The sequence below is a fragment of the Triticum aestivum genome, chromosome 3D, assembly GCF_018294505.1.
Source record: "Triticum aestivum cultivar Chinese Spring chromosome 3D, IWGSC CS RefSeq v2.1, whole genome shotgun sequence".
NCBI classification, from domain to species: Eukaryota; Viridiplantae; Streptophyta; class Magnoliopsida; order Poales; family Poaceae; genus Triticum; species Triticum aestivum.
The window spans coordinates 342,262,382-342,272,381 of record NC_057802.1 but is presented as its reverse complement, the minus strand read 5'-3'; positions in this window follow the sequence as shown (position 1 = coordinate 342,272,381).

Below are 10,000 nucleotides of genomic sequence, written 5' to 3'. Positions count from 1 at the left end.
CCCGCAACTAACTCATTAGTCACAATGCTTGCAAGGCTTATAGTGATGTGCATTACCGAGTGGGCCCAGAGATACCTCTCCGACAATCGGAGTGACAAATCCTAATCTCGAAATACGCCAACCCAACAAGTACCTTTAGAGACACCTGTAGAGCACCTTTATAATCACCCATTTACGTTGTGACGTTTGGTAGCACACAAAGTGTTCCTCCGGTAAACGGGAGTTGCATAATCTCATAGTCATAGGAACATGTATGAGTCATGAAGAAAGCAATAGCAACATACTAAACGATCGGGTGCTAAGCTAACGGAATGGGTCAAGTCAATCACGTCATTATCCTAATGAGGTGATCTCGTTAATCAAATGACAACTCATGTCTATGGCTAGGAAACATAACCATCTTTGATTAACGAGCTAGTCAAGTAGAGGCATACTAGTGACACTCTGTTTGTCTATGTATTCACACATGTATTATGTTTCCGGTTAATACAATTCTAGCATGAATAATAAACATTTATCATGATATAAGGAAATATATAATACTTTATTATTGCCTCTAGGGCATATTTCCTTCAGTCTCCCACTTGCACTAGAGTCAATAATCTAGTTCACATCGCCATGTGATTTAACATCAATAATTCACATCACCATGTGATTAACACCCATAGTTCACATCTCTATGTGACCAACACTCAAAGGGTTTACTAGAGTCAATAATCTAGTTCACATCGCTATGTGATTAACACCCATAGTTCACATCTCTATGTGACCAACACTCAAAAGGGTTTACTAGAGTCAATAATCTAGTTCACATCGTTATGTGATTAACACCCAAAGAGTACTAAGGTGTGATCTTGTTTTGATTGTGAGATAATTTTAGTCAACGGGTCTGTCACATTCAGATCCGTAAGTATTTTGCAAATATCTATGTCTACAATGCTCTGCACGGAGCTACTCTAGCTAATTGCTCCCACTTTCAATATGTATCTAGACCGAGACTTAGAGTCATCTAGATTTAGTGTCAAAACTTGCATCGACGTAACCCTTTACGACGAACCTTTTGTCACTTCCATAATCGAGAAACATATCCTTATTCCACTAAGGATAATTTTGACCGCTGTCCAGTGATCTACTCCTAGATCACTATTGTACTCCCTTGCCAAAATCAGTGTAGGGTATACAATAGATCTGGTACACAGCATGGCATACTTTATAGAACCTATGGCCGAGGCATAGGGAATGACTTTCATTCTCTTTCTATCTTCTGCCGTGGTCGGGCTTTGAGTCTTACTCAATTTCATACCTTGTAACACAGGCAAGAACTCTTTCTTTGACTGTTCCATTTTGAACTACTTCAAAATCTTGTTAAGGTATGTACTCATTGAAAAAACTTATCAAGCGTCTTGATCTATCTCTATAGATCTTGATGCTCAATATGTAAGCAGCTTCACCGAGGTCTTTCTTTGAAAAACTCCTTTCAAACACTCCTTTATGCTTTGCAGAATAATTCCACATTATTTCCGATCAACACTATGTCATTCACATATACTTATCAGAAATGTTGTAGTGCTCCCACTCACTTTCTTGTAAATACAGGCTTCACCGCAAGTCTGTATAAAACTATATCCTTTGATCAACTTATCAAAGCGTATATTCCAACTCCGAGATGCTTGCACCAGTCCATAGATGGATCGCTGGAGCTTGCATATTTTGTTAGCACTTTTAGGATTGACAAAACCTCCTAGTTGCATCATATACAACTCTTCTTTAATAAATCCATTAAGGAATGTAGGTTTGTTTATCCATTTGCCAGATTTCATAAAATGCGGCAATTGCTAACATGATTCAGACAGACTTTAAGCATAGATACGAGTGAGAAACTCTCTCATCGTAGTCAACACCTTGAACTTGTCGAAAACCTTTTGCGACAATTCTAGCTTTGTAGATAGTAACACTACTATCTGCGTCTGTCTTCCTCTTGAAGATCCATTTAATCTCAATGGCTCGCCGATCATCGGGCAAGTCAACCAAAGTCCATACTTTGTTCTTCATACATGGATCTCATCTCAGATTTCATGGCCTCAAGCCATTTCCCGGAATCTGGGTTCATCATCGCTTCCTCATAGTTCGTAGGTTCGTCATGGTCTAGTAACATAACCTCCAGAACAGGATTACCGTACCACTCTGGTGCGGATCTTACTCTGGTTTACCTACGAGGTTTGGTAGTAACTTGATCTGAAGTTACATGATCATCATCATTAACTTCCTCACTAATTGGTGTAGGAGTCACAGGAACAGATTTCTGTGATGAATTACTTTCCAATAAGGGAGCAGGTACAGTTACCTCATCAAGTTCTACTTTCCTCCCACTCACTTCTTTCGAGAGAAACTCCTTCTCTAGAAAGGATCCATTTTTAGCAACGAATGTCTTGCCTTCGGATCTGTGATAGAAGGTGTACCCAACTGTCTCCTTTGGGTATCCTATGAAGACACATTTCTCCGATTTGGGTTTGAGCTTATCAGGATGAAACTTTTTCACATAAGCATCGCAACCCCAAACTTTAAGAAACGACAACTTTGGTTTCTTGCTAAACCTCAGTTCATAAGGCGTCGTCTCAACGGATTTTGATGGTGCCCTATTTAACGTGAATGCAGCTGTCTCTAATGCATAACCCCAAAACGATAGTGGTAGATCGGTAAGATACATCACATATCATACAATATCTAATAAAGTACGATTACGACGTTCGGACACACCATTACACCGTGGTGTTTCAGGTGGCGTGAGTAGTGAAACTATTTCACATTTTTTTAACTGAAGGCCAAACCCGTAACTCAAATACTCTTCTCTACGATCAGATCGTAGAAACTTTATTTTTCTAGTTACGATGATTTTCCACTTCACTCTGAAATTATATGAACTTTTCTAATGTTTCAGACTTATGTTTCATTAAGTAGATATACCCATATCTGCTCAAATCATCTGTGAAGGTGAGAAAATAACGATATCCGCCACGAGCCTCAATATTCATTGGACCACATACATCTGTATGTATGACTTCCAACAAATCTGTTGCTCTCTCCATAGTTCCGGAGAACGGCTTTTAGTCATCTTGCCCATGAGGCACGGTTCGCAAGCATCAAGTGATTCATAATCAAATGATTCCAAAATCCCATCAGTATGGAGTTTCTTCATGCGCTTTACACCAATATGACCTTAACGGTAGTGCCACAAATAAGTTGCACTATCATTATTAACTTTGCATCTTTTGGCTTCAATATTATGAATATGTGTATCACTATGATCGAGATCCAACAAACCATTTTCGTTGGTGTGTATGACCATAGAAGGTTTTTATTCATGTAAACAGAACAACAATTGTTCTCTAACTTAAATGAATAACCGTATTGCAATAAACATGATCAAATCATATTCATGCTCAACGCAAACACCAAATAACACTTATTTAGTTTCAACACTAATCCCGAAAGTACAGGGAGTGTGCGATGATGATCATATCAATCTTGGAACTACTTCCAACACACATCGTCACCTCTCCTTTTACTAGTCTCTGTTTATTCTGCAACTCCCGTTTCGAGTTACTACTCTTAGCAACTGAACCAGTATCAAATACCGAGGGGTTGCTATAAACACTAGTAAAGTACACATCAATAACATGTATATCCAATATACCTTTGTTCACTTTGCCATCCTTCTTATCCACCAAATAGTTGGGGTAGTTCCGCTTCCAGTGACCAGTCCCTTTGCAGTAGAAGCACTTAGTCTCAGGTTTAGGACCAGACTTTAGGCTTCTTCACTTGAGCAGCAACTTGCTTGCCGTTCTTCTTGAAGTTCCCCTTCTTCCCTTTGCCCTTTTCTTGAAACTAGTGGTCTCGTCAACCATCAACACTTGATGTTTTTCTTGATTTCTACCTTCGTCGATTTGAGCATCACGAAGAGCTCGGGAATTACTTTCGTCATCCCTTGCATACTATAGTTCATCACAAAGTTCTACTAACTTGGTGATGGTGACTAGAGAATTTTGTCAATCACTATTTTATCTGGAAGATTAACTCCCACTTGATTCAAGCGATTGTAGTACCCAGACAATCTGAGCACATGCTCACTAGTTGAGCGATTCTCCTCCATCTTTTAGGTATAGAACTTGTTGGAGACTTCATATCTCTCAACTCGGGTATTTTCTTGAAATATTAACTTCAACTCCTGGAACATCTCATATAGTCCATGACGTTCAAAACGTCTTTGAAGTCCCGATTCTAAGCCGTTAAGCATGGTGCACTAAACTATCAAGTAGTCATCATATTGAGCTAGCCAAATGTTCATAACGTCTGCATCTACTCCTGCAATAGGTCTGTCACCTAGCGGTGCATCAAGGACATAAATTTCTGTGCAGCAATGAGGATAATCCTCAGATCACGGATCCAATCCGCATCTTTGCTACTAACATCTTTCAACATAGCTTTCTCAAGGAACATATAAAAAATAAACATAGGGAAGCAACAACGCGAGCTATTGATCTATAACATAATTTGCAAAATACTATCAGGACTAAGTTCATGATAAATTTAAGTTCAATTAATCATATTACTTAAGAACTCCCACTTAGATAGACATCCCTCTAATCCTCTAAGTGATCACGTGATCCATATCAACTAAACCATGTCCGATTAACACGTGAGATGGAGTAGTTTCAATGGTGAACATCACTATGTTGATCATATCTACTATATGATTCACGCTCGACCTTTCGGTCTCTGTGTTCCGAAGCCATATCTGTATATGCTAGGCTCGTCAAGTTTAACCTGAGTATTCCGCGTGTGCAATTGTTTTGCACCCGTTGTATTTGAACGTAGAGCCTATCACACCCGATTAACACGTGGTGTCTCAGCACGAAGAACTTTCGCAACGGTGCATACTCACGGAGAACACTTTTATCTTGAAATTTTAGTGAGAGATCATCTTATAATGCTACCGTCAATCAAAGCAAGATAAGATGCATAAAGGATTAACATCACATGCAATCAATATAAGTGATATGATATGGCCATCATCATCTTGTGCTTGTGATCTCCATCTTCGAAGCACCGTGCTCGTGATCTCCATCTCCGAAGCACCATCATGATCACCATCGTCACCGGCGTGACACCTTGATCTCCATCGTAGTATCGTTGTCGTCTCGCCAACTTATAGCTTTTACGACTATCGCTACCGCTTAGTGATAAAGTAAAACTATTACATGGCGATTGCATTTCATACATTAAAGCGACAACCATATGGCTCCTGCCAGTTGCCGATAACTCGGTTACAAAACATGATCATCTCATACAACAAATTATATCACATCATGTCTTGACCATATCACATCACAACATGCCCTGCAAAAACAAGTTAGACGTCCTCTACTTTGTTGTTGCAAGTTTTACGTGGCTGCTACGGGCTTAGCAAGAACTGTTCTTACCTACGCATCAAAACCACAACGATAGTTTGTCAAGTTGGTGCTGTCTTAACCTTCGCAAGGACCGGGCGTAGCCACACTCGGTTCAACTAAAGTGAGAGAGACAGACACCCGCCGGTCACCTTTAAGCAACGAGTGCTCGCAACGGTGAAACCAGTCTCGCGTAAGCGTACGCGTAATGTCGGTCCGGGCCGCTTCATCTCACAATACCGCTAAACCAAAGTATGACATGCTGGTAAGCAGTATGAATTATATCGCCCACAACTCACTTGTGTCCTACTCGTGCATAGCATCAACGCATAAAACCTGGCTCGGATGCCACTGTTGGGCAACGTAGTAATTTCAAAAAAATTCCTACGCACACGCAAGATCATGGTGATGCATAGCAACGAGAGGGGAGAGTGTTGTCCACGTACCCTCGTAGACCGACAGCGGAAGCGTTATCACAACGCGGTTGATGTAGTCGTACGTCTTCACGATCCGACCGATCAAGTACCGAACGCACGGCACCTCCGAGTTCTACACACGTTCAGCTCGATGACGTCCCTCGAACTCCGATCCAGCTGAGTGTTGAGGGAGAGTTTCGTTAGCACGACGGTGTGGTGACGATGATGATGTTCCACCGACGCAGGGCTTCGCCTAAGCTCCGCAACGGTATTATCGAGGTGTAATATGGTGGAGGGGGGCACCGCACACGGCTCAATAAAATTGTCATCGTAACGTTAAGCGTGCGGACCCTACGTGTTCGAGAACTATGTAGACATGACCGAGACATCTCTCCGGTCAATAACCAATAGCGGGACCTGGATGCCCATATTGGCTCCCACATATTCTACGAAGATCTTTATCGGTCAGACCGCATAACAACATACGTTGTTCCCTTTGTCATCGGTATGTTACTTGCCCGAGATTCGATCGTCGGTATCTCGATACCTAGTTCAATCTCGTTACCGGCAAGTCTCTTTACTCATTCCGTAATACATCATCCCGCAACTAACTCATTAGTCACAATGCTTGCAAGGCTTATAGTGATGTGCATTACCGAGTGGGCCCAGAGATACCTCTCCGACAATCGGAGTGACAAATCCTAATCTCGAAATACGCCAACCCAACAAGTACCTTTGGAGACACCTGTAGAGCACCTTTATAATCACCCATTTACGTTGTGACATTTGGTATCACACAAAGTGTTCCTCCGGTAAACGGGAGTTGCATAATCTCATAGTCATAGGAACATGTATGAGTCATGAAGAAAGCAATAGCAACATACTAAACGATCGGGTGCTAAGCTAACGGAATGGGTCAAGTCAATCATGTCATTCTCCTAATGAGGTGATCTCGTTAATCAAATGACAACTCATGTCTATGGCTAGGAAACATAACCATCTTTGATTAACGAGCTAGTCAAGTAGAGGCATACTAGTGACACTCTGTTTTTCTATGTATTCACACATGTATTATGTTTCCGGTTAATACAATTCTAGCATGAATAATAAACATTTATCATGATATAAGGAAATATATAATACTTTATTATTGCCTCTAGGGCATATTTCCTTCAATTCCCGCTTAGTACAAGTGAAGGCTATAAAGAGACTGGGAAGCGACCAACTAGAGAGCGACAACAGTCATGAACATGCATTAAGATTAATCAACAATGAGTGCAAGCATGAGCAGGATATAAATCACCATGAACATAAATATCGTGGGGGCTATGTTGATTTTGTTTCAACTACATGCGTGAACATGTGCCAAGTCAAGCCACTCGAATCGTTCAAAGGAGGATACCACCCTATCATACCACATCACAACCATTTTAATAGCATGTTGGCACGCAAGGTAAACCATTATAAACTCCTAGATAATCAAGCATGGCATGAGCAACTATAATCTCTATTGTCATTGCAAACATGTTTCATTCATAATAGGCTGAATCGGGAACGATGAACTAATCATATTTACAAAAATAAGATAGGTCGAGTTCATACCAGCTTCTCTCATCTCAATCAGTCCATCATATATCGTCATTATTGCCTTTCACTCGCACGACCGAACGGTGTGGATAATAATAATAGTGCTTGTGCATTGGAATAAGCTGGAATCTGCAAGCATTCAATACAAGGGAGAAGACAAGGTAATATGGGCTCTTGGTTAAATCAACAATAATGCATATGAGAGCCACTCAACATTTTCATCATGGTCTTCTCCTCTCGACCCCCGTAGAAAAGAAAAGAAATAAAACTATTTACACGGGAAAGCTCCCAACAAGCAAAATAAGAACGAGAAATCTTCTTGGGTTTTCTTTTAATTACTACTACTACAGGCACGGAAAGTAAACTAGCTAAAAGCTATAACTATTTTTTTTGGTTTTTTCTTAAGTTTTTTTTCAAACACACAAGAAGAAGGCTTAGTAAAGAAAATAAACTAGCATGGATAGTACAATGAAAAAGTATGAGCACCGACAACTGGCATGAGTTTCTGAACATGAATGTAATGTCAGTGAGAAATACGTACTCCCCCAAGCTTAGGCTTTTGGCCTAAGTTGGTCTATGCCCACGGATCGAAGCTACTCTCTCCGGTGTACTGAGGAGGGTGCTCAGGGTGCCACTGGTTGGCGATCTCCTCCGGATCCCGATGATAAATAGATTGTTGATAAGGGTCAAGTGGCGGCTCAAGCTCAGGCTTTGGGACTTGTGTTAGCCTCCAGTATGCATAAATGGCCTCTGGCAAGATAAGGTACGTGCCTGAAAGTATGTTAAACAAAGAGGGTGCAGGCAAGGTAATAATCTCACAGTGAGTTTTATCAAATATCAAATTATACTTAAGCATCTTCCTCTTATTTTTAACAATAAATTCATGTGCTACCATACTCTTATAATCTAGAAAAACAGGGGGTAGCAACTTTTCCTCTTTCTCATAATGCCTAATAGGTATCTCAAAGTATTCAGCAAGGCATGAAGCAAAGATGCCTCCGAAGATGGGGCCCTTTGTACGGTTCAGACTTAACCGTTTAGCAACAATAGCGCCTAGGATGAAAGCTGTATCACGAAACAAAGCATGGCGCAAAATGACAAGATCAGGAGCACTAATATTACCACTATTCCCACGACCAATTAAGCATCTACTAGCAAATATCGCAAAGTAACGTAGAACAGGAAAATGTACACTAGTAATTCTTGCATCAGAAACTTTCCTCGTTTCTCCTACAACAATTCTATCAATAAATCCATCCACATCACTACGGTGTGGTTCTCGATGCTGCCCACAAAGGGTATCTTGCATACCCGACAAAAATCATGGAGTGACATCTCCTTAACCTCATCATATAAGTGAAACTCCACTCAAGGTGGTGATTTCTTAGCATGGAAATAAAAAATTTGCATGAAAATATTAGTGAGTAGGAGATACTGTTCGCGCTGGTCATGGAAGTCGGTGAGGCTTGCATTCTCAGCCAAGTAATAAAAGTCATCGTAAATTCCGGCGGCTCTCAAGAACGTGTCACAAGTGTCGGCGTCGTGGGAACGGGGGTCCCCATACTTGCCTGCCTGCAGCCCACGGCGTGGCTCCGCCAGCGGCCCCGTACGACCCATCTTCACCAACAAATACTCAAGACCCTCGCGAGGGGGCCAAGCCTCGCAAGGCGGATGACACAAGACCTCCTCGGGATCGGCCTCACCAGGCTGGCTCGCAGGGGGTGGAGAGATCAAGGCAAGGGACACCTCGCAAGGTTCCTGTGACACAAGCCGTGACGACTGGAGCCAGGCGGGCACCAGCGCGCGCAGTGTCCTCGTTTCCTCTTTGGTGCTAAAGGGGCAAGCGCAGGCGAGGAGTCCCGAGGCCTCAGGCAAAGGTTTCCATATCGGTGCAACGAGACCAAGACCAACAGCACGGCAGGACGGAGGTCACCGTGGAGCCCAAGACGGCGTCACCACCAGAGCCTTTGGCAGGCTAAGACCACCTTTAGTCAGGATAACTTTTACTAGTTGCTTCGAATTTGGCCGTTGTTGGCTCCCTTCCCGCTCAATATTTGGGGAGAGGACCAGGGCCTCTATAAATAGGTCTAGCCACCACCATAGGAGGCAACTTAGCTAGAACGGACTGATTTAGATCATCCTCACCCACACAAGTCCACCAAGCACAAGAATGCCTCTCCTCAGGAGGTTGTTCTTCCCCTTGTACTGTTCATCATCAGCCCACGAGGCAATCCACCACACCACACTGGAGTAGGGTATTACACCACAACGGTGGCCCAAACCAGTCTAAATCTCGTGTCTCTTGTGTTGCGGGTTCGTTGAGCTAGGCCTTGAGATCGCGGTGAGGCTGAGATCTTCGTACGCACCCCAGTGTTCGAACCTCAAGGGTTTTGCCGGAACCAATAATCCGACATTTGGCGTGCCAGGTAGGGGCGCGCCCGAGCTTTCCTCCCGCCAGCTGATCTGCCGACACTCCGCGGTTCTGATGTCCGGCGACCCGAGGGCCAACGCCGACCGCTGGGCAGTTTGGCCAGCCCAGGCGGCGCCGTC